The sequence below is a fragment of the Rhipicephalus microplus genome, chromosome 3, assembly GCF_043290135.1.
Source record: "Rhipicephalus microplus isolate Deutch F79 chromosome 3, USDA_Rmic, whole genome shotgun sequence".
Taxonomy (NCBI): Eukaryota; Metazoa; Arthropoda; class Arachnida; order Ixodida; family Ixodidae; genus Rhipicephalus; species Rhipicephalus microplus.
This window is the reverse complement of record NC_134702.1, coordinates 195,137,684-195,161,746: the sequence shown is the minus strand read 5'-3', so window position 1 is coordinate 195,161,746 and position 24,063 is coordinate 195,137,684.

Sequence of the window (24,063 nt, the reverse complement as noted above, 5' to 3'; positions counted from 1 at the left end):
CAATTTTTTAAGTACTTCGTCAGTGCTCAAGAGATCTTCTTTAACTTATCGGCTTTTGGTTCAGGAGGGTTCTTTAGACTGCAAGCTTCACGTGCCCCCTAATTATAACATTTCCAAAATTCCCCTAATTCCTTGGTTCATTAAACGGTCAATCAAGCGTGGTGCCAATCTGCATACCATATAGTATGGAATGCGTTTATGGGTTACTTATCCCGAGAGAAGAAAGTTTATGACATACACGAAAGCATTTACATGTTATGCTTGTAGTCATGCACTCGTGTTTCACCACGCAAATGTGTGTGTACGTATCACATTAGTACGTTGGCGACCACAGGAGCATTAGAACGCAGGCTTATCGATAGATAGATAGATAGATAGATAGATAGATAGATAGATAGATAGATAAAGTTATCAACTATGAGTGTCTTTGCTTGCGCAAAGAATGCTTTCACATTTAAAAGCGATGCTTTTATGCCAAAGCCAGTATTACGACACTGAAAAGGCATACGTATATTTTAACAGGACTCCAAAAAATGGTGTGCCAAACCGTAAACAATGCTACTTGATTGAACACAGGCAAGATAATGCATGGATTTTTATTTTTGTAACATTTTACAGGACATAAAGTGGCAGTTTTCTGGGTAAAATAATAATGAAGAAATTACTTTGAAAAATGTGGTCTTACTTAGACGAGAGTCTATAGTCAAAGGTAGTAACGTATATAATTGTATTCTTGATCTTGTCCCCTGCAAGCGAGGCTCCCAGCTCTCGCTTCCCTGTCAGGACGATTAGGGTGTCCTGCCTCAAATGGCCGCATCGCTAATCATTGAGGCGCTCCACCCGAGGAGAAGTTGTGGTGCTGAGCGTGGGTGCAGCAGGCAGAACACTGTCAACACGCTCGGCAGTTACGCCTAGAGGCAAGCTCTCGTGTCGTGTAAACAACCTGTGCGGAGATGCGGGAAAGCAAATGTGACAGGGTATGCGGGCGCACGCTTGCATGGTGGAGCGCACGATAATTGAAATTAAAGGGCGATGGCGGGCTCTCCTAAGGAGGGAACGCTGCACCCACTATGGTACACGCAAAAACGTCATCGTCTGTGCTTGCGGAGTGGCGTTTATGGCTGTCGGAAGCACTTAGACTGAAGTAACAGGTATGAAGCGCGACGGAACCTGAGTGGTTCTTCAAGAGCATGCTTTCTTATTAGGAAGTAGAACGCCTTCGTTGTCTGTTTTTTTCGCACTGGGTTGTTCAGGAAGGTCGTCACGAATAGATCCTTAGGTTACATGCATGGTTACCCATGTGGGCATCTGATACCGCCGATGCGGTCAGTGCAGGCATGGTCAATGACAACTCGCAGACGGTGGCGCGAAATAGAAAGATGTCTAAATGAAATGGAAAGCTGAAACGTTCACAGTTCAACCAGCACCAATTCGCACTAGAGCTGTGCGCCGACGCCACCCGTTTTTGCTCTCGCCGTTCGCACCGCCGCCGAAATTTCGAGAAAGACCACGCCGCCGCCGCCGCCGCACAATAATTTGCCGTGCGCCACCGTTTGTCTTTGTTTACCCGAGCGGGGGAATATGGACATAAAAATACGTCACTACTCCTTATTTTCTGCAGCTTTGGGATTTCTGAGAGCGGCAGATGTGGTGTCGTGACTGCTGTCTTGTTTCTGTGTTTACATGCGCTGTCTATGTAAGGGCCCTAAAACAGCTTCTGAAGAGGTGTTGCAGAGCGTGTTATTTACTGTTGACGATTCTCGTTCTTTTGTCACTTTTCGTGACGCCAGTACAGTGATTCACGTGACATGAATAAGGCGCATACTCTAGAAGAGTCCATTTACGAGAAATATGAGTTGTGAACACTTTTCTACGCTGCTTTGTCATGCATTCGCCACCCGCCACCCCCCTTTTTTTTCGTGTGTAAGATTATCATGCACAATGAACTTGTAATTCAGCTGCATTTTGTGAGTTTCCGATTGCGCAAGTGAAAATCAGAGGAGTATGGCTAAGAAATTCGAAATCCTGATATGCTCAACGCTTAGCGCTCACATTGCACACGTGCTTTATGAAGAAATAAATATGGCCTGTTATAATTGTATTAAATATAGCTTAGTGCAGTGTAATTGAGAACAAAACCAAATAAAAGACTTCCGACTTATTTTATTCTCCCTACGGGCGAATTCTTTACAGCGAAGACAACGAAGCTGTCCATAGCAAACTACAGCCCGCTTGGACAGTTTTGTATATTTTTAATTATGTGAACACTCTCTACAGGCTTTCATTATCACTGGTATGTTCCGTATAGGTTCCAAATAAATTACTTTTGGATGCACACTGTGTGCTGTTACCACGAATAAAATCTCAAGAGTGCTATAGTGGGGAACACTGCCCATCTCCAAGGAAAAAGGACGTATGCGATAACACCACAAAGACGATAGTCTTTTTTGGGGACTTTCGACGGAAATATTTTAGTCTGTCTCTCTGTACTTTTGTCTGTTTGTCCGCCTTTACTGATTCCTGAGACAGCACGAAACGGCTGACCCCATCCGCAGCGCCCACCCATATCGCGCAAGGTTCAGCGTTCATAGTTGTGCGATTGTCAATTAAAAATCAATTATTGCGCATATCTGAGACACCGTAACAACACGTCGATGTTTTGTATGTGTGCCTTTACACTAGAAGAGGTATATACAAGTAACTCTAAGGACTGTAGCATTTATCGCGCTGCGCTGACAGTGCAACGCGATGGTCAAAAAGGTAAGTGTTCCCAAGGCTTCGCTACCACGACACGGTGGTGGCACCTGCCCGTCGCTTTGCGCTCTACAACTTATCACCTCGGAGACAGGCGCGCATCTTTCTCTGCGGGCACGCACGCCTTCGTTTTCAAAGGTAACTACCAGATCGCGCTCGTGTCTAACGTGCCTCGATGCACTCCTTCTCCTCCGCTACGCGCTCAAGGCACTCTAACCCAGCGCGTCCATAATACCATTCACCGATTTCCCAGCGCAAAACACCAAATAAATGTTTTGTTCACTCTCTCTAGACGCAAGACAAATGTCTTTTTACGACATTTGCAGTGTGACATGCAGAGTCGGGGCTATTTTCTTTGCTTTTCTTTGGATTTGTGTTTCTTACCACATCTCCTTCTTGTCTATTTAGTTTAGTTATTTCTGCGTTTATCTCTTTATTGCTCGTTATGTCTATTTTTCTTAGTTTATATTGTTCTTTCCTTGGTCCCTCATGCGGTGGCTTCATTTCGATTGAGGCAAAAATGCTGTAGGCCCGCGTGGTCAGATTTGAGTGCACGTTAAAAACCCCAGGTTGTCGAATTTTCGTAATCGTGTCGTGGTTTTGGGGCGTTAAACCCCACATATCATTCAATCTTGCTATCTGCTCATTTCTCGCTTGCTGCCGCTTTCAATATTCATACGTGGTTTGTGTTTTTCTGCTTCACTAGTCACAGTAGTAATGTCCGCACTTGATATCACCATCGAGGTGTTCGAAGAACAAAACTAAGAAGACTACTCTTCTTCACGCGTGCTCAGTATGATGTACTTAGCTATGCTAAACATGTTTTTTTCCTGCGTTATTATCATCATGAAGGCGCTTTAAGAAGAAGAGGAAGAAGGTTTCTCGTTGGCGCTAGCGCACGCTCAGTATGCTATAGCTGGTTATAGTACATGGTGCTTCGTCTGTGTTCCGCCAAGCGACGACGACAGCCTACTACGGCCTGGAAAAGCTCTATACCAAAACGAAAATTGTGAAAACACTAAAATTGCGATGTATGTGTCGTGTCATAGTGCGTGCGTGTGCGCATGTGTGGGTGTATGTGAGTGTGCGTGTGTATGTGTTCTTGCCTACCTGCCAGGCTGTGTGTGTGTGTGCGCGTGCGCACTTGCGTGCGTATGCTTGTGTGTACGAAATTGGAAATATCTTCGCTTTATCACACAAATATGCCAGGTGCATGCGAAGTTTTCAAAAAATGAACCGAAATATTAGTTTGCATTCTTTCAGTCTACTTTGTTTTTTTCTGTTTTCATGCAATGTTGTGTTCCTGTGTTCACGCCCGCGTATCGTGAAAGAATGTATGCAAAACCTGCCTCGCACTCACAGCGTAACCTCCCTGAGCGGTTTTCAGACGCAAGCCGTAAGATGGCGGTTCTTAATTTATACTAGAACGCCACCGTTACTAGAGTTTGAAGGTGCCCATTATGCGACAGATCGTCACCAGAGGCTGGATTTACAGGCATTACAAAATCATGATTCGGGTGCCAATATTAAGTAAACAAAACAACGTTTCAGGGCTCCAACGTTGATAATATAGGCAGGGTATGTTTTTCGTAAATACAAATATTTTTTGAATAGTGACGTATGCACCCGATTCTGCTGAACCTATCAATGCAGTGAACGCCCCCTTCCGAGTCTGTCTGAGCATGCAAACTAACTGACATTCTAGATGTGAAGGTTCCTTATTCCAGGAACCCTCTAGCTGCCACCACATTCGAGTTTCTGTAATCAGTCGTCATTGCGCACTAAAATATTGTTTAGGAGGGCAGAATTGGGCTAAGAGTTATACATAGCACTGCAGCTGTCGGTATTCCCGCACAGTTCGCAAACCGCGGTTTTTCCTTTTTTCGTATAGCATAGTGAGCCTAGGGTCCACTGCCAAATCAACACACATCTGTTGGTACGTCTTTCCAGCATAGCTGAGAAGAGTAGACCAGGAGCAGTGAGCCCACGGAGCAATAACTCCGTGGGCTCACTTTTGATTCTGTAGCAATAATACATAAGGAGGCGAAACATCGTTTGGTTGGGCGTCCTAAGAAAGTCATGTTATTGGCCACTGAAGTGACGCACCTTTGTCAGGAGGGTCCCCTAGCACCGAAGAGTAAACGCACGGGTTGTTCTTTCCGATGAATCTCATTGCTTCAGTGCCATTTGTTACTGATCCACACCTTACGCCTTACCCACGAAAAGGTGCGCTTAGGGCACCTATTGAACTGCTTCCAGTTTGGCAAATAACGAGAAAAAATCCTATAATGAAAAAGCACCTGATTCAACCATTTTGTCAAACGGGGCGTATATATTTGTTGTATAACCTGTACTCGATAGCTCAGATATCGCCTGTTTCAACCAATATTGGGACTTCTACACACCATCATTTTGAAAATAGGTTCTTCTGATTATTCGTCTTTCTTTATATCATTGACGAATGGCCACGGCTGGTACGCAATAGTTCTTGCGATAACATCACTTCATGTGTTCGAGATCTTTAGGAAGCTGCAAAATAACAAAGTGAGTGGAATGCTCTTTGCATAGTTCTGCGTTTTAAGGGTTAATTTTGAAGCTCGCCATAATACCGTCTCTTTTATAATATTGCGACATTAAATACAATAATCCCGAAGAAACTATAGGTGATGTTATAGGAAACAAAGTATTGGTAATTTGAAGAAAAAATAGGCAAAAAAATAACATGCCGTCGAGAGGGACTGTTTTTGTGACCCTCTAACAGGCCGTCCCGAGGTTCTACGGCTAAGCTTTGGCGCCACCTATCCCTCCACCCACTTCACAGGGTTACTACGTGAATTTAGGCGTGGAAATGTCAGTCAGCGCAACTAGTAGCCATCACGGCAAGCGTAGGACATTCTTTTTTTTTGCCTGTTTGCGCCACGTATAGCACGTGATTGCATTACGATCTGGGAGCTCAGAAATATTTATTCACAGATCTCCTCTAGAAATTGAACGGAGGAATGACCATAACTGAGAGGTAGAGCATCGCACCTGTTGTTCAGAAGTAAGAGGTTTGGTCCCTGCCAGTGCAAAATTATCTTTTCGTCCACTTTTATTTTTTTCACATTACCAACAAATTATTTCTACTAACAATACCTATATTTCCCATGGCATGATCGTCCATTGTCATCAATAGTCTGTCAAACAAAGAAAACGTTCTCTTAAATATACACTCCGCTCCCTCTACCATCTTTCCATGGCACTACCCGACGAGTGCGCCTTCAAAGCGTGGTCAGCAGTCGTGAGCTGTCGGTGTACTCTTCGTATTGAGCAATTCTAACCTCATTGCGTGAATAGAAGCTTTTCAGAACATTCCCCTTGCTGTGCGGTGCCGCAGCTAATCTCGGAAGCCATTGTTGATGCGTGGAAAATCCATGCATCACCATGAAGCGATAAACGACGAGTGGGCGAAGCCCTCAGGAGTTATATCGCCCGGCCACTCGCGCATGTAACTGTTTGACATGCATGTGTACAGCATACATAATGTTTTTTGATCACAACTCGTATGTTCTGCTGAGCTTAGCATTTTATTTTGGCCTAAATATCACTGTTTTGCGGTCCAAGAAATGTAAAGCCGATAGTTATTTGATTAGATCCAGCCTGATGTTAACAAAGACGTCATCTGTTCACGTTTTCTTTGCACATAGGTGCACAAGCTGAGTCGTGTAGGTGCTCCCACCACTCGTGAATGTTTGGTTTCTTGACTATGTGTCTGAATCGTACGAGGACTTGCTTATCAGCTTTCGCTTCATATGCATGTCAACGGCCACATCATCGGCTGTGTAGTTGTAGAAAGTCATTGAACTGTTTTCTTAAAGTCTATCAGGGCGTCGATCACTAGACCTTTGATTCCGTACTGGCCATTTACCAGAATAGAAGCTTGTTGTCGGCATGCCGCTTTGCTTCTGCGACCTGAACTCTCACCTCTGGTGTATCTTGTTTTCTGCGTCGACGTTGTCTTTCGCAGGCGAGAGAGCGTCGAAGGCACGTTCATGCTCGTTTTCGTCTATGGCAGAATGATAATGTGTGTTCTAATAGGCGCCCAATATTCATCCTCAGCCGCAGCACAAAGAATGACAAAGTGCACATCACGCTTACATGTGTGTAGTGGGCGCCTCGCTTATAAGCAGAAGGACGAATGGCATAGTGGCAAAGTGGGTGCTTCCCTACTTGATCAGAGTTATGGTGCTGTGCCATGTGCTGTGCCGGACAACGGAAAAGCCTAGACCCTAGGGTGCTTCATCCCTAAATTTTGCGCAGAGAGCGATAAGTCAGCGTTGCCGGCACAGCGCGGAAGCCGGTGAGAGCGCTAAACGTTGACAGAAAACTAGAGGTTCCGAAAGCTTGACCTCCCAAGTTGAGCGTCACCCTCTCCCTATTTTATTGCTTTTATAGTTTCTTTTCCCCAAGTTGGTTGAGAAAACAGACCAGATTGAACCCCATAGCGTTCTGAACATTTGATGTTTGCCCGGTAACGTGAATAACGGCATTGTTTCACTTATCATTTTGAGAATTTTACCGTGAAAGTGTTAAGGAGCTCGTTTCACAGAAATACTGGCGTCGGCATTGTTGTTGGTTGTGAGCGAAAAGTTACTTTTTAGCGTGACCGAAAAATTAGGAAGGATGCAATTAAACTACATAATAAAGAGTCTCGGTATGAGTGTGGATCGAACACGGTTAACCTGCGTGGCAACCGATGTGCTCCCACACCGCCACGCTCCTCCTTGTATACATGGAAGTAACCTACTGAGTTTAATATGCAGTGAAAGTAACTTTCAGGCTTTACAAACATGCGCGTCCTGCATTCATGCTTCACTGTGCAACATAAAATATCGCTCTCATAATGCGTGGTACCAGCGTACATTGCCATCGGGAGTCACAGCATGGGATTATCATAGTGCCTTCATAGTTTTAAGCCAGTCACCGCTACAAAAAGCTCACGCAATACTGCAACTTTAAGGTCACGTAGCGGGTGCGTGCCAAGTTCTAAAAGATTTTGTACACTCAGTGCTTGTATGCACCAGCAACACAATATCGCTATCTTGAACTTTTAAAGGCGAAGCTTAGAGGTTGCCTAATTTTTCTACATGATTTTCATCGTCCGTTTTAGTGCTTTTTCTCTTACTAAGCAATGAAAAGGTTTGTCTGCATGATGCTTTATTGGCTTTGTTATTCCTCGTTATGTGCACACCATATAGGAGTTTGCCATTTTGACGAGTGCGTTAACACTATAGATGTTGAAGCTGTGAGCGAAGTTACCCCCCCCTATCATAAACATCGCAATAATTGTAACTACCAGGTGGTCAAAATTTCCGGAGCCTTCCACTACGGCGTCGCTCATAATCATATGGTGGTTTTGGGACGTTAAACCCCACATATCAATCAATCAATCAATAATTGTAACTAGGAGTGTTGATATATTGAGCAGAAGGCCAGAGCTAGATCTAAGACACAGAATTAGAGCACTTCAAAGAACAAAAAAAAGTCGATAGTAGTGACAATCTTAGAGAGATAAGGCTGTCCGTTCTTCCTAAGGTCTTGAAACACTGCCTCTTTGTAGTTTGACAATCAGTAGATTTTCAATTTTTATCTTGACTGGTAGTTGAGAGAATCGCATTCACAAACTAGAACAAAGTGTTGTAGTCGTCATTGTAAATGATTTAAAATGATGCAGTTACTGAGCGCCGGTGCAAGACACCATGATTTTCTCCTTGCACATTTTTTCAAGACGTCTCCACCAAGACCACATATAGCCAACAAAAGCGTGCGATTCTTTCGCGTGAACCGTAATTTAGCCTCTCAATGGACAGAACGCTAAAAAACTTCCGGCACAAATAAATGGCTCCCTGTGGGTATCGTCTATCGGCGCTGCCTTATTGCGTCTTATCGTTCACGCCGCTCGACGCATTCTAGGTCCTACTTGCTATCTTTGTTTACGTAAAGCAAGACATAACCTTGATGGGACGTAAGTAGGTCAGAAACGTCGCACGCGTAGAGTATACCTTATTGAATCAACCGGAGCACGTGATTGGTGCTGCGCGTGGTTACATCGGATGTGAAGCGTACTGGTAGAGGCGGATCAAGCACTGCTGAAACGGGGGTCGATTTCCCCAGCGAGAGGAGGACCAATTTTCCCCTTCATTTCGTGCTTCTCATCCAGCACCCCGTCCAGCGCACCTCGACACATTGCTCCGACCCGTTTTTTGGAACAATCCAATTTCGTTGCCCTTTTACCAATTTCTGAGGATTTTTGTTTAGTTCTGTTGCCGGCTGTAACCGTAAACGGAACCACCACCCTCATGATGGCACGTATGCACTCATGCCTCCCCGTTTTGTGTGCGATGAGCAAATATTAGCAGTGCAGCATTCCGGCTTTATTGCTGTCGATGACGACGTTCCCCAGGCAGATATACGGACTATAGATATTCTGGCTAGCGACGTCCTGTATTTATGTGCCTCAAAACTTTTCATGAATGACTAGCTTTTTTTTTCTTTTTTCTTTGATGAACACTTAAGTCATAGCTAAATGATTGGTCGCTTAAGTAAAAAAAGAAAAAAATAGATTTTAACAATCTTGCGAGAAGAGATCGAAAGGGTTTTAATATGGAGAAGTGAAATTACAAATGTATATTTTCTTGAACTTGATCTATTTATAAGAATTGTACCAAAAATGTGCTACGAAAATTATTGTAGTGGAAAGACGATCTCTTGTATTCGTAGGCGGCAGTGAAAAAAGCAGGAACTCAATAAACTGTTAGCGAGTGAAGTAAGGCATCACGATTCCGTAATCGAAAAGCTAATAACGCCAGAAAAGTAGTCACGTTAGTTCACGCTAGCTTGTGTGGTATGTTTCGTTAGGCGGTAAACGGAATTTCCTACCAAGGGTAGGTAAACGCTGTGATACAACACCCAAATATATGGCAGCATTTATTCCATGGCTTATTTTCTAAACATCACTTCAATTCAGTTTTTTATGGCGTAGTTCCTGTACCTGGACGGCATTACCGGAAACTAGGCTCACACTATCGTCACGAGTAAACGCAGGTCTTCAGATACTCGCTTATTATCAGAAACTAACACCGTGCAGGAACTCTCTGTTTTAACCACAGGGCAAGGGCTCCTTATCTTCTTGATGTTGATGAAGGAGAATAACGATCACGCCACCACTGAGTAATAAGTTATTTGCAACTTGCATAACTCTAGATACAGCTTTATTCCCTATTTTTTAAAGATACTACCACCATCTACATCAGCAGCAGCAGCAGCATCAGCAGTCTGACTTTGCCAAAAGTAGGGCAAAGTCCTTCCCATTGTTTTGCCAAACAACACTAACCTGTGCGGGCTGAGCCCTCGCTAAAGCCGCGAACTTGTCAACTTAATCTTCCCACCTGACTTTCTGTCTCTCCTTAGCGGGTTTGCCTTCTCTTGTGATCCACTGAGTTATTCTTGATGACCAGCCGCTATCTTGCGTATGCACTACACGCCTGGCCAATTATCAGGTGTTTTTTTTTCAATTTGGAGTATGAAGTTCTGAACACCCCTTTGGTCCCCACCCACTCTTTTCACTTTTCGTCCCTTAAGGTGAGTCAAGCTGAACCTAAAAAAGTATAATTTAGGGCATCCTAAAAGTAATTGCATTTTTTTGTCAAGGTATGATTTTAGTAAGCAGAACATATGCTATAATAGTTCCGGCATCAAGCACATAAGAAGAATAATTACACTCCTGAAGAAGAAATAATAAAACGGGTATTATTTCTCTGCGTAATAACCTAACGGGACTTTGCCAGTATCGTACAAGCTCACTGTACGTATGCATGCTGCATTTTATAAATGACGCCATACGCAGGTAACTAGGAAGAAGTTTTGCATTGTGTTTTCACATTGTGCGAAACATTTTTGCTAAAGATACTGAGCGAATCTATTCACTCTATCATAACAACGAAACAGTTTTTCGCGGATATTCCGGCCAACCCGTGTATACAATTCTATATATTGAATACGAAATATCATAACCGCGGCCGGAACTACGCTGACAAAGACTATCATTTACAAGATAGTTCGAAATCCTGTCTGAGTATTAGCCATGAGTAACGTTGAACAAATAATTATAACAGGCCTGAAAAGAAGTTGCACGTGAAAACTGTATGAATAGCTGTTTACCATTGGCATTTCAGGCACAGTGAATAGCTCGACGTGTCTGACATCTTTTTTTTTGCGAAACTTATGCCATAATTCTTGCTATTCAATAATATTAGATACTGTGGTAAAAAAACGCTGCCCTGTGAGTGTACGTCATGATTTGACATAGAAAATCGGTGTGCGGGGCCGATTTAGTATTTCAGCGTGCGTGGGAATCATCATGATGGTGATAGCGATGAAACTATGAGCTCGCCTATGCGCGTGCTCGTGCGCGTACTTTGTGAAAAGCTCCCGAGCCACGGGGACAGCTCGGCTAACCCCAGAGTGCAGAGAGCAAGGACAAGTTCGGGCCACGCCTCGGCTGCTCGTTCTGACCTTCCGTGTCCGGGCCTCGTCTCGGCGTTGAAGTCCTCAGGTGCATCCTGGACTGGGCATCGCCCCACCTCACCCCCACGTTGGTCTGAAGCAACGTTTGTCACGGACAGCTGCTGTTCTGGTCTCAGAGCGAGACGCTGTCCCAGGTCTGTTCGCGGCAGTCGGCGGTACGCTGTTCTCGGTGGTGTACAGGCAAGCCCAGGCGTTGACCACCGTACTGGGATGCCCCTGGCGGTTATCTTCTAGACCGAGCCCCGCCTCGGTACGAACTCCGCAAGCACAAGGCACACCGCCTCCTGACTACCAGAGAACTCAAGGTCAAGCGCAACGTTCACGCCCCAAGAGTAGAATGTAAGTGGACGAACAAGAACATTAACTCCCTTTCGCGTAGGACCATGAACGCGTGTATATATGTGTGAGTTTATGTTGTGTGTATCCATTTGTCCGTCTTCGTGTATATAAAAGTCTCTCGTTGTCCTCGAACGTCCTCTGTCCTCATCTGGCTAACCTGTGCCCACAGCTGCCCACAAAGTTTGGCGAGCCTGCCAGGATAGATCGGCCTTACCTTCTTGCCGAGAGCCAGACGGGCGGGACGAACCGATGGATTTAGAGAAATAGCACGCGATCGGAACGGACATGGGTCTAACAGGATCGGCACTGCAGGAATGAGTTGACGCGGAGCGCGTTATCCAAAGGGACCTTCGTGCGCAACTTCGCGACGAGGAGCGAGAAAAGATAGCGCTGGAGGAAAGGCGGCTGCAAGCCGAGGAGCGCGTTTTGCTGTTGAAGCTAAAGTTGCAAGAGCAGAAGACTGGTTCGAACGCGGGAGAGATAGGGAGACCGGTAAGCGATGACGCAGCGTCCCCAGCTTTAATGGATAGCTGTGGCCCGCACAAGCTATTGCCACCATTCAACGAGATCCGAGATAACCTCGACGCATATCTGCAGCGTATTGAGCGCGTCGCGGTGTCTCAGGAGTGGCCTCGGAGCAAATGGGCCTTTTCGCTCAGCTTGTGCCTGACGGGAGAGGCGTTATCCGTGATTAGTCGACTTCACTCTGCTTCAGCCACCGACTGTGATCGGGTGAAGGCAACATTGCTGTTACGATTCCGGTATACGGCTGAAGGATACCGCGAGAAGTTTCGCGAGGCGAGACCAGAGAACAAGGAGACGGTGCTCTAATATGCTTCTCGCATAGCAGGTCATTTCGACCGTTGGATGGAGCTGGCAAATGTCGAGAAAACATATGACGCTCTTCGCGACGTAATGATTTCAGAACAGTTCATGAAGGGATGCTCACCCACCCTGAGAGTATTTCTGAAGGAGAAGAACTGTAAGAAATTGCACTCTTTAGCGCAGAACGCAGACTGCTTTCTGGAAGCCCAAGATTTGTTCAATTTGGGCAAGGACAAGCTGTAAAAGGAGAGCTCAGCAGATGCTCGTAAAGCAGAAACTGCTAAGCGCCAGTTTAAGGGCCAAAGTCTCTGTTTCTTGTGCAATAATACAGGGCACCGTGCGTCTGAATGTTGGTCTCGGACAAGAAATAACCAGTCAGCAACAGGCTGGTCGAGTGGTAGAAACGGTTCGTCTGTGGAGACATCTCGAACCCAGGAAAAGCAGTTGGCGCCGTGCACGCTGTCACCCAAAGAAGGAGACAACGCTGACACACCGGAGAAACCGGATGAAGGGTACGTCGTACTCCAGACTGGGGAGACTATCCCGATCGTGAATATGACGTCGACGCATACCTCAACTGTGGCTGATGTCGGAACTCTGCCTGTAGTGAGAGGATTGCTTGAGGGCAAAACTGTATCTGTACTTCGAGATACGGGATGCAACACGGTAGTGGTACGAGAAAGGCTTGTCCCGAAAGAGAAGTTTACGGGCACTACAAGTCCGGTTTTTCTGCTCGACGGAACAGTGCACCACTTGCCAGAGGCAATCGTTTCTATTGACACACCGTTCTTCTCCGGTGTTGTGCGAGTTAAATGCATGAAGAACCCTCTATACGATGTCGTGCTAGGCAACATCGAAGGTGCCCGATCTACAGAGCTAGAATATTCGCACAAGCCTCAACAGCATCGTGAGAGGCATCGTGATTACAGCGGAGGGAAGGTAGTCAGAAAACTCGCTAACTCGCCCGTGCCCATCATCGCGGACGACACGCGAAGTGATGTCGGAAACGATTCAGGCTACTTACCAATGACAGTAGAGACAACTTGCACACCTCAAAGACCCGAAGATCAAGTACCACTAGGTGATAGTGCTGCAGCAGTGAAAGAAACACGCGCCACAACCAGGCCACCTGTTCTGAAAGCCACTACCCCAATCATAGATAAAGTGACGCTTGAGGAATACCAAAGAAATGACCCATCGTTACGGCATTGTTATGAGTGTCTTGGTAAAAAGTTAATAGTAAAGAATCGCGAAACCTGCTTCTTTCTTGTAGATGGTATCTTGTATCGGAAGCACAAGCTACTCTCGGAGAAGGAACTCGAGCAACTGGTCGTACCGAGACAACTGCGAGAGGCTGTGCTCAAACTAGCCCATGAAGGTATCCTCGCCGGACACCAAGGGATATCCCGAACAACTGACCGTATTCTTGCCGAATTCTTCTGGCCAGGTGTTCAATCAGAAACCAAGAGGTTTGCGAAGTTCTGCGATATCTGTCAGCGGACTGTCCCGCGCCATTTGGTTGGTCGGGCTCCGCTAGGTACCATGCCAATCATTGAGACCCCGTTTTCACGTGTGGGCATCAACATCATCGGTCCTTTGTCACCGACATCTTCCAAGGGCAACTGGTACATTCTAACCATGGTGGATTTTGCAACGAGATATCCAGACGCCATCGCACTTCCTTCGAGTGAAAGCAAGATCGTGGCAGAAGGACTAATGGAAATGCTGTCGCGAGTTGGTCTACCACGCGAAATTGTAAGCGACCGCGGGACAAGCTTCATGTCGTCGGTTATGAAGGGGTTAAGCCGGCTACTATCTATCAGGCAATTACCGACAACCCCTTATTATCCGAGGGCAAACGGGTTAGTGGAACGATTAAACGGCACGTTGAAGCAAATGCTCCGCCGAATGAGTCGGGAAAGCCCGAAAAATTGGGACCGCTACCTCGGCCCCCTCCTTTTCGCGTATCGGGAGATGCCACAAAAGAGTACCGGATACTCGCCGTTCGAGTTGCTCTATGGCCGATACGTTCGCGGCCCAATGACGATATTGAGAGACTTGTGGACTAACCCAAAGTTGGATGACGCGACCAAGTCAACCTACGAATATATCGTAGAATGGCGGGAACGTCTGCAACGAACCTGTGAAATAGCATCTCAGGACCTTGCGAATGCACATGTTCGTCAGAAGACTTACTATGATCGCAAAGCGAGGAAGCGGGACTTAAGCGTGGGTGACAAAGTTCTCGTGCTGCTACCCGCCGATCACAACAAACTGATACTAACATGGAAGGGCCCCTTTACTGTGACAGACAAGAAAAGCCCATTGGATTATGCTGTGGACCTCGGTCACAGAACAACTGTCTTCCACATCAACATGCTCAAAAAGTACAAGCTGCGGAATGCCTCGTACACGTCAACGACGACAGCTGCTGCTGTAACGTCAATCCATCAAGTGGAAATCGAAGGCACAGAGAATTCATTACATGCCCCACTTGCACAAACGCAGAATTGGAAGGATGTGGCTGTAGCACCTAGCCTTAATAGAGAACAAAGAAACCAAGTCAACGAGCTTCTTTCCGCCTACCACGACATATTTTCTGATTTACCGGGAAAGACTGATGTTGTGGAGGTCCAGCTGAAATTGACCACCGCTCAGCCCATACATGTCCGACAATACCCCATACCTTTCGCTGTTAAGGAAGTCATTGAGAAAGAGATCCAGGAAATGTTACGGCTGGGCATAATAGAGAAGTCTACATCTGCTTATCAAGCGCCGATTGCGGTTGTCAAGAAGAAGGATGGCGCGATGCGCCTCTGCATTGATATTCGTCAACTTAACAATGTGGTCGTTCCGGATGCGGAACCAATTCCACGCGCTAACATAATGTTTGCACGACTTACTGGGCGTCAATACTTTTCGAAGTTTGACTTCACAAAAGGATATTGGCAGGTACCCATAGCCAGTACGTCAAAAGAAGCTACAGCATTTTCCTGTGACTCGGGCCTATACCAATATCCGGGTTATGCCTTTTGGCATAAAGACTGCACCTGCCGTGTTCAACCGATTGATGCGAGAAGTCGTCGGCGACATTCCCAATGTCTATTACTACTTTGATGATGTTCTTGTTGCGACCGCAACATGGGACGAACACATGGTCACATTACGCCATGTATTTCAACGTGTGCGCGAGGCGCGTTTAACTATCAAGCCGAAGAAAAGCGAGATAGGTTCCCCGACGACTAGCTTCCTTGGCCACATTGTGGGAAAAGGGCTGCTACAACCTCAGAAGGACACATCAGACAAAATCGTGTCAGCGAAACGGCCGGAAAGTAAGAAAGAGCTTCGAGCCTTTCTCGGACTTACCGGCTACTACCGAGAGTTTGTGCCCAACTATGCCGAGATTTCACATCCACTTACCGAGCTCACGAAGAAAGGAAGTCCTAATAAGCTGGACTGGCGTGACGAGCATCAGGATGCGTTTCAAAAGCTCAAGGCAATGATGTCAAGGCGACCCATACTGAAAGCACCTAACCTCGAGAAGCCTTTCGTTTTGCGCACTGACGCATCATCACGGAGTTTGGGAGCTGTCCTCCTACAAGAACACAATGGTCTCTTGCATCCAGTGTCCTACGCCAGTAGAAAGCTGCTACCGCGTGAAGTGGCATATTCTACAATTGAGAGAGAATGCCTCGCCATCGTGTGGGGTGTCCAGAAATTTCATGTGTACCTCTACGGCAGGCCATTCGTTTTGCAATCACACCACCAGCCACTGAAATACATCAACTCTGCCCGACAAATCAACACGCGAGTGCTACGCTGGAGTCTACTCTTGATGGACTACGACTTCCACGTAGAATACATCAAGGGCTCAGATAATGTCGGTGCCGACTATCTTAGCCGCACATCTCTTACTACGGACTAGGGTGTCCGATTACTCGTATAGACACACAAAGAACTCATGACGCGGGTAATAGGTTGTCTACAATATCAACATGCCTACCCTTCTTATCCCACCGTTTCGCTGTTCTTGAACTGGGGGGAAGACGTGGTAAAAAAACGCTGCCCTGGAGAGTGTACGTCATGTTTTGACATAGAAAATCGGTGTGCGGGGCCGATTTAGTATTTCAGCGTGCGCGGGAATCATCATGATGGTGATAGCGATGAAACTATGAGCTCGCCTATGCGCGTGCTCGTGCGCGTACCTCGTGAAAAGCTCCCGAGCCACGGGGACAGCTCGGCTAACCCCGGAGTGCAGAGAGCAAGGACAAGTTCGGGCCACGCCCCGGCTGCTCGTTCTGACCCTCCGTGTCCGGGCCTCGTCTCGGCGTTGAAGTCCTCGGGTGCGTCCTGGACTGGGCACCGCCCCACCTCACCCCCACGTTGGTCTGAAGACACGTTTGTCACGGACAGCTGCTGTTCTGGTCTCAGAGCGAGACGCTGTCCCAGGTCTGTTCGCGGCAGTCGGCGGTACGCTGGTCTCGATGGTGTACAGGCAAGCCCAGGCGTTGACCACCGTACTGGGATGCCCCTGGCGGTTATCTTCTAGAGCGAGCCCCGCCTCGGTACGAACTCCGCAAGCACAAGGCACACCGCCTCCTGACTACAAGAGAGCTCAAGGTCAAGCGCAACGTTCACGCCCCAAGAGTAGAATGTGAGTGGACCAACAAGAACATTAACTCCCTTTCGCGTAGGACCGTGAACGCGTGTATATACGTGTGAGTTTATGTTGTGTGTATCCATTTGTCCGTCTTCGTGTATATAAAAGTCTCTCGTTGTCCTCGAACGTCCTCTGTCCTTATCTGGCTAACCTGTGCCCACAGCTGCCCACAAATACCAACTACCCGAAACTTCACCTGCGGCTACCCTCTGGTCTTTCCAGGAAAGAAGGCACAGTATGATGTCGTCAGCACCTGCAGTGTAGCCTTCACCAATGCCTACTTATTTAGGATTGTGATGGCCGACAGCGCAGAATGCAGCGACTGTGCTGTCGGTTAGACTATTAAACACATTTTACGTTACTACCCAGCGTACACAATCGAGAGGCTTCACCTTCACATTGTTCTCTGGACAAAAGTGATTTCACTGTCGAGGAGGTATTTTGACCAGGAGCTGCCTATCCCAGTTCCGAAAAACAACTAAAGCGATGTTGCGTTTCCTCAAAGACACTAACCTGCTTCACCGTTTGTGATGTGAAACGTGAAACTGTTACGGGTTGGCCCAATTATGGTAATTTTTGCTCTTTCTCTATAACTTCCTTTTCGCCTCTCTCTTTCCCCAGTGCAGGGTAGCCTACCGAGGCTCACCCCTGGTTAACCTCCCCATCTTCCTTCTTATTCCTTTTCTCTCTCTCTCTTTCTCGTTGCCTTTGCTTCAAAGAAGGAAAAAAACATGTTCACAAGAGAGTAGCCATAAACGTTTTTTCACGTTCGCACGAGCGTATTTCTCGCAAGCTTCAACAGAGACCGAGATTGTTGTTCAAGGTTTATATTGACACGTGTGTACTGGTAGACCAAAACAACAATAAGGGAATTTGGCGGACACCAGGTAGTGGAGCTCTGGCTGATTGAAGATAAAGAAGGCGATCTTGCTGTTCGGCTGCTGAGAGTCGCTGTGTGAACGTTTATACGTTTATCTGCCTTTGGTTCACGCTGCACCGCGACACTGGTGGAGGTGCTGGGTACGCAACCCTACCTAATGCTCCATACTCCCACTGGGAGCCGTTCATCGAGCTCGGACGCATTGTCACCCATTGCAACTCCCGTGCACCGGTTCAGTCGGCGGCTGATAGGCCTCGCTCCAGAGTTCACGCCTTCCACGGAACCTCGCAAGTGCCGATTACCTCTACAAATGGCCAACGCCAGTCCGCAACCGGCGCCCCAAGGCCCCCCGCCAACACAGCCTTCACAGGTAACCATCTTTCAACCACTGGTTCCCTATCACTTTAGTGGCGGCGCCCATGAAGACGTGGACGACTGGCTTGAGCACTACGAGCGTGTCGCCAAGTATAATCTGTGGCCTGAACAAGAAAAGCTCTCACGCGCCTATTTCTACCTTGACGGCGGTGCGAAAATATGGTATGAGAACAGAGAATCCAGTCTGTTAACTTGGGGCGACTTCCGACAACAGCTTGTCGATACGTTCACCAATGTCGATCGACGCGACCGTGCGCAGCAGCTGTTAGAGCTACGGGTCCAAAAGCCCAATGAAAGCGTTACTATGTTTGCTGAAGATATGACTCGTCTTTTTCGTCGAGCTGACCCGAACATGAGTGAAGATAGGAAGTTGAGCTACCTCATGCGCGGCGTTAAGGAGCAACTTTTCGCCGGGCTACTGCGCCATCCTCCAAGTACCGTAGTTGACTTCATCAAGGAGGCTACGGCTATCGAGCGGGCGCTCCATCAACGATGCAGGCAGTATCATCGAATGTCTAGCAGCGCCCCAATCAATGCTGCCGCCATACCTGAGGATCAAAGCTCCCTGCGAGACCTCATTAGGGAGATAGTTCGCGAAGAACTTCAAAAGTTCCGGAATCCGGTTGCTCAAACCCCCGTTGCGTCCGTCGCTGAACTGGTACGCGACGAAATCCGCCACGCCTTTTCTACCGCTGGTCCTGGTGACGAGCACCGTCCCATGAGCTATGCCGATGCTCTGCGACGTTCACCATCTGGTACATCGCCGCCATATCACCCAGTGCCGACGGCCCCTTGGTCACCGCGGCAAGAGCAGACCCTGAGCCGACCGCCAAGCCAACCGACGTACCACCAGGCGTCCACAGCAGCACCATGGACATCGTCGCAAGAAGGGAGGCTCAGACGTCCACCACTCCGAAGAACAGACGCGTGGCGCACAATCGATCGACGTCCACTATGCTTCAACTGCGGAGGTGCAGGTCATATTGCCCGTCATTGCTGGCACCGCAATGATTCGTTCCGCCCACTTCGAACATGGTCTGACGACCGACGTGCGAACGAAGAATACATACCACGCCGGGAGGACGCCTCTTTCCATGGAGCCCGTTCTCACTTTTACGAATACCGTACTTCTGACGAGGAGGCAATACCTACCCGCCAGCCAGGTTTGGGACGTCAATCTCGCTCTCCTTCTCCCGCTCATTCACCTTCGTCACACCGACGTACCTCCGCGGACCTTAACGCAAGAAGGTCACCCAGCCCGCGACGGGGAAACTGAGGGCGGCGACCTCCGGGGGTAAGGTTGCAGGCCATGAAGATGACGACGAAAAGCCCCCATTACACGACGCTGTAAATTCGACAAGACGTGAGAGCGACGACATTGTGACCGCTGACCTGAGTGTTTTTCTTGACGGCCAGAAAGTAACAGCCTTAGTCGACACCGGTGCCGACTTTTCTATCATCAGTCAGGACCTCGCCATGCGCCTCAAGAAAGTGAAGACTCCGTGGACAGGCCCTCAAATAAGGACGGCAGGTGGTCAGTTATTGATGCCATCTGGAAGATGCACAGCGAGAATTGACATAGGAGGTTCTTCTTTCGTTGCGTCGTTCATCGTTCTCGCCGCATGCTGCAAGGATCTAATTATTGGTATGGACTTCTTACGAGAGTACGGCGCCGTCATCAATATCCCAGACAGTTTGATTACATTCCGCAACAGTTCGGGCGCACCTGATTGTACACAGGCGCGACCGAATGAATTGCGTCTAACTGATGACGATGTGGTTCTCCCTCCACGGTCATGCACGCTTGTTTCTGTGGCAGCCGCTGTCCAGTTTGACGGCGAAGGAGTAGCAGACCGAATAACCTCGCTCCTATTCACACACGGCATTTCCGTCGCAAGAGGTATCGTCAGTGTCGCCGCTGGACGCACGGACTTGCTTCTGACAAATTTTAGTGATGAGCGCCGGCACCTTCCAAAAGGCATGGCCGTCGCTTACTTCGACGATATCACAGACGCAGAAGGCTGCTTGGCAGTAGTCGACGAGGCACCAAAACTTGATTCGACACCAGTTCTTGACGTTAGCACTACTTTGCCTAAGAACGAGCGAAAGAGGCTTCTTGAGCTACTGGCCGAATTCAAAGACTGCTTTTCGACAACATCAAGAGTTGGCCGCACGCCTCTAACCAAGCATCGGATAATTACCGAGGACACGGCGAGACCAATTCACCAAAACCCCTATCGCGTGGCTGCAAAAGAACGCGAAGTGATACAAGAGCAAGTCGACAAAATGCTAGAAGATGACGTCATTCAGCCCTCAAAAAGCCCCTGGGCGTCACCTGTAGTCCTCGTTAAAAAAAAAAGATGGCAGCCTGCGCTTCTGTGTAGATTACCGAAAACTCAATCAGGTGACAAAGAGAGATGTGTATCCACTTCCTCGTATAGATGACTCTCTCGACAGACTTCGACATGCTCGTTACTTTTCATCGATGGACTTAAGGAGTGGGTATTGGCAAATCGAGGTAGACCCAAGAGACCGCGAGAAGACTGCTTTTGTGACACCAGATGGCTTATATGAATTTAAAGTCTTGCCCTTTGGTTTATGTTCAGCGCCTGCTACCTTTCAAAGACTTATGGATACCGTACTTTCTGGGTTGAAGTGGAAAACCTGCTTGGTCTACCTTGATGATGTCGTAGTTTTCGCCGCAACATTTGACCAGCATCTTAAAAGACTTGAGGCAGTTTTACAAGCCATACGGTCTGCGGGCTTGACGTTGAAGCCTGAAAAATGCCACTTTTGCTATGAAGAGCTGCAATTTCTTGGCCACGTTGTCAGTCACGCAGGCGTTCGTCCTGATCCTGAAAAGATCGCAGCTGTTGCACAGTTCCCAGTGCCGACTGATAAGAAGGCTGTCCGACGATTCCTCGGACTATGTGCGTATTATAGGCGATTCATCGCGGACTTCGCACGCATCGCATCACCGTTGACCCGCCTCACGAGAGAAGACGTTGCTTTCCAATGGAGCAACGAAGAGGAAGCTGCTTTTAAGAATCTCCGCCAGCGACTACAGACGCCTCCAGTGCTTGCCCACTTTGATGAGAAAGCCCCAACGATGCTACACACGGATGCCAGCAATATTGGTTTGGGAGCTGTGCTTGTGCAGCTGCAAGAGGGCACAGAAAGAGTAATCGCCTATGCGAGCCGAACACTAACACGCGCTGAGACTAATTACTCCACGACTGAGAAGGAATGCCTCGCCGTGGTATGGGCGGTCACGAAATTTCGCCCGTACTTATACGGCCGCCCTTTCAAAGTCATCAGCGACCACCACTCACTGTGTTGGTTGACAAATCTTAAAGATCCTACCGGGAGATTAGCGCGTTGGAGTCTCAGGCTGCAGGAGTACGACATGACTGTCGTACACAAGTCAGGAAAGCGCCACATGGACGCCGACTGTCTATCCCGCTCACCCATTGAATCGGCAACTCTATCCGATGAGGAGGAAACAGCATTTCTCGGTGTGCTTGACTCAACCGCTATTGCACAGCAACAACGTGGCGACCCTGAGTTACTTGCCCTAATTAATGACCTGGAGGGGAGATCTCAGAAAGCACCAACTGTTTTCGTAAGAGCACTGTCATCATTTTGCTTACGGAGCGGAGTACTATACAAAAGAAACTTCTCTTCGACAGGATCTGCGTATTTGCTCGTCATCCCAGCAGCCCTTCGCTCCGAAGTACTTGAAGCATGCCACAACGAGGTGACTTCAGGCCACTTAGGTTACACAAGAACGTTGGCCAGAGTACGGCAGCGCTACTTCTGGCCAAGACTGACCGTTGCCGTAAAACACCATGTTCGTACTTGCCTCGACTGCCAGCGACGGAAGTCACCACCGACTAAACCAGCCGGCCTCCTGCAGCCCGTGCAGGTCCCAAGAACACCATTCGACCAGATTGGCATGGATATTTTGGGCCCACTTCCTACTTCTACTGCTGGGAACCGCTGGGTTATTGTCGCGACTGATTACCTTACCCGTTATGCTGAAACGAAGGCTATCCAGAGAGGTACAGCAGCGGAGGTGGCACAATTTTTCATTGAGAACGTTGTCCTGCGGCATGGTGCACCAAGCGTCGTAATCACAGACAGAGGAACCGCATTTACGGCAGCTCTTTTGGAACAAGTCCTCATGCTGAGTGGAACAACCCATCGCAAGACCACCGCCTACCACCCGCAAACGAACGGGCTTACAGAGCGTCTGACAAAACAATTGAAGACATGCTTTCAATGTACGTAGACGTCGACCACAAAAACTGGGACGAAATCTTGCCTTATATCACGTTTGCATACAACACTGCCAAGCAAGAAACAACCCAGATGACCCCGTTCAGCCTAATTCACGGAAGGTAAGTACGAACCATGTTAGATGCGATGCTAGCGCACGAATGCGACGACATCGAACCAGACGCCGAGATGTTTACAGAACGAGCGGAAGAAGCAAGGCAACTAGCACGCCTGCGAATCCAGCAACAACAAGAGTACGACGCGAGTCGCTACAATTCTCGCCGCAGAACAGTCGTTTACCAGACCGGCGACAGAGTATGGGTTTGGACGCCCCTACGGAAACGAGGACTCTCTGAAAAGCTCCTAAGGAGATACTTTGGCCCATATCTAGTACTGCGACGACTGAGTGATGTTACGTACGAGGTCGTCCCTGACAGTTCATATAGTAAGAGGCTTCGCCAGCACCGTCCTGAACTAGTTCACGTTGTGCGCATGAAGCCTTATGAAAGGTAGTGACTGCGCAAGACACTTCTTAAAGAACAGACAAAAAAAAACTGCACTACTGGTTTAGCATCGGGGCGATGCTCATTAAGAGGGGGGGGGCAAATGACACGTGTGTACTGGTGGACCAAAACAACAATAAGGGAATTTGGCGGACACCAGGTAGTGGAGCTCTGGCTGATTGAAGATAAAGAAGGCGATCTTGCTGTTCGGCTGCTGAGAGTCGCTGTGTGAACGTTTATACGTTTATCTGCCTTTGGTTCACGCTGCACCGCGACAATATTAAAAGCTAGAAACAGCAATTACTGGTATGTGCAAATGCCAGACCGACGACCGTTCAGGAAATATCAATGAACGCTGATAAGTGGCAAATGTGAATATGATGGTTGCGCGGAATTTAAATAGTTGTGTTCGGAATTTTCTTGAACAAGGTCATAATTTATAAAGACATTCCACTCATTCAGTGCGAACTACACAGCTGTAAAAAAACCAATGTGAATTTTTTGAAGGTGGAAACAAAATGAAGCGAACGATTGATTGATTATTTCATTTTTTGTGAGAATGTGGCCTTGCTAAGTATTTGTAGACTTTTTTGAGCCAGTGTGGTATAATGAGTTGTGTGCATTTTTCATGTAATTGAGCTAACTGTACTTTGTGCATATGAGCAAAACTCATTTTGTTATCGCAGCACCCAAACGCCCGCAAATTCGAAGGCAGACAAGTTGTTATAACAACGAAGATAGACATGTTCAAATGACTTTTTTCGTCTTCAAAACGTCTTGTCAGGTGTCAGTGAGAATACAGTGGCATGTTAACCACATATGGAATGAACACCACTTTGAGAAACATAACACTAATGAAAGACAGGAACAAGACTCAGAACATG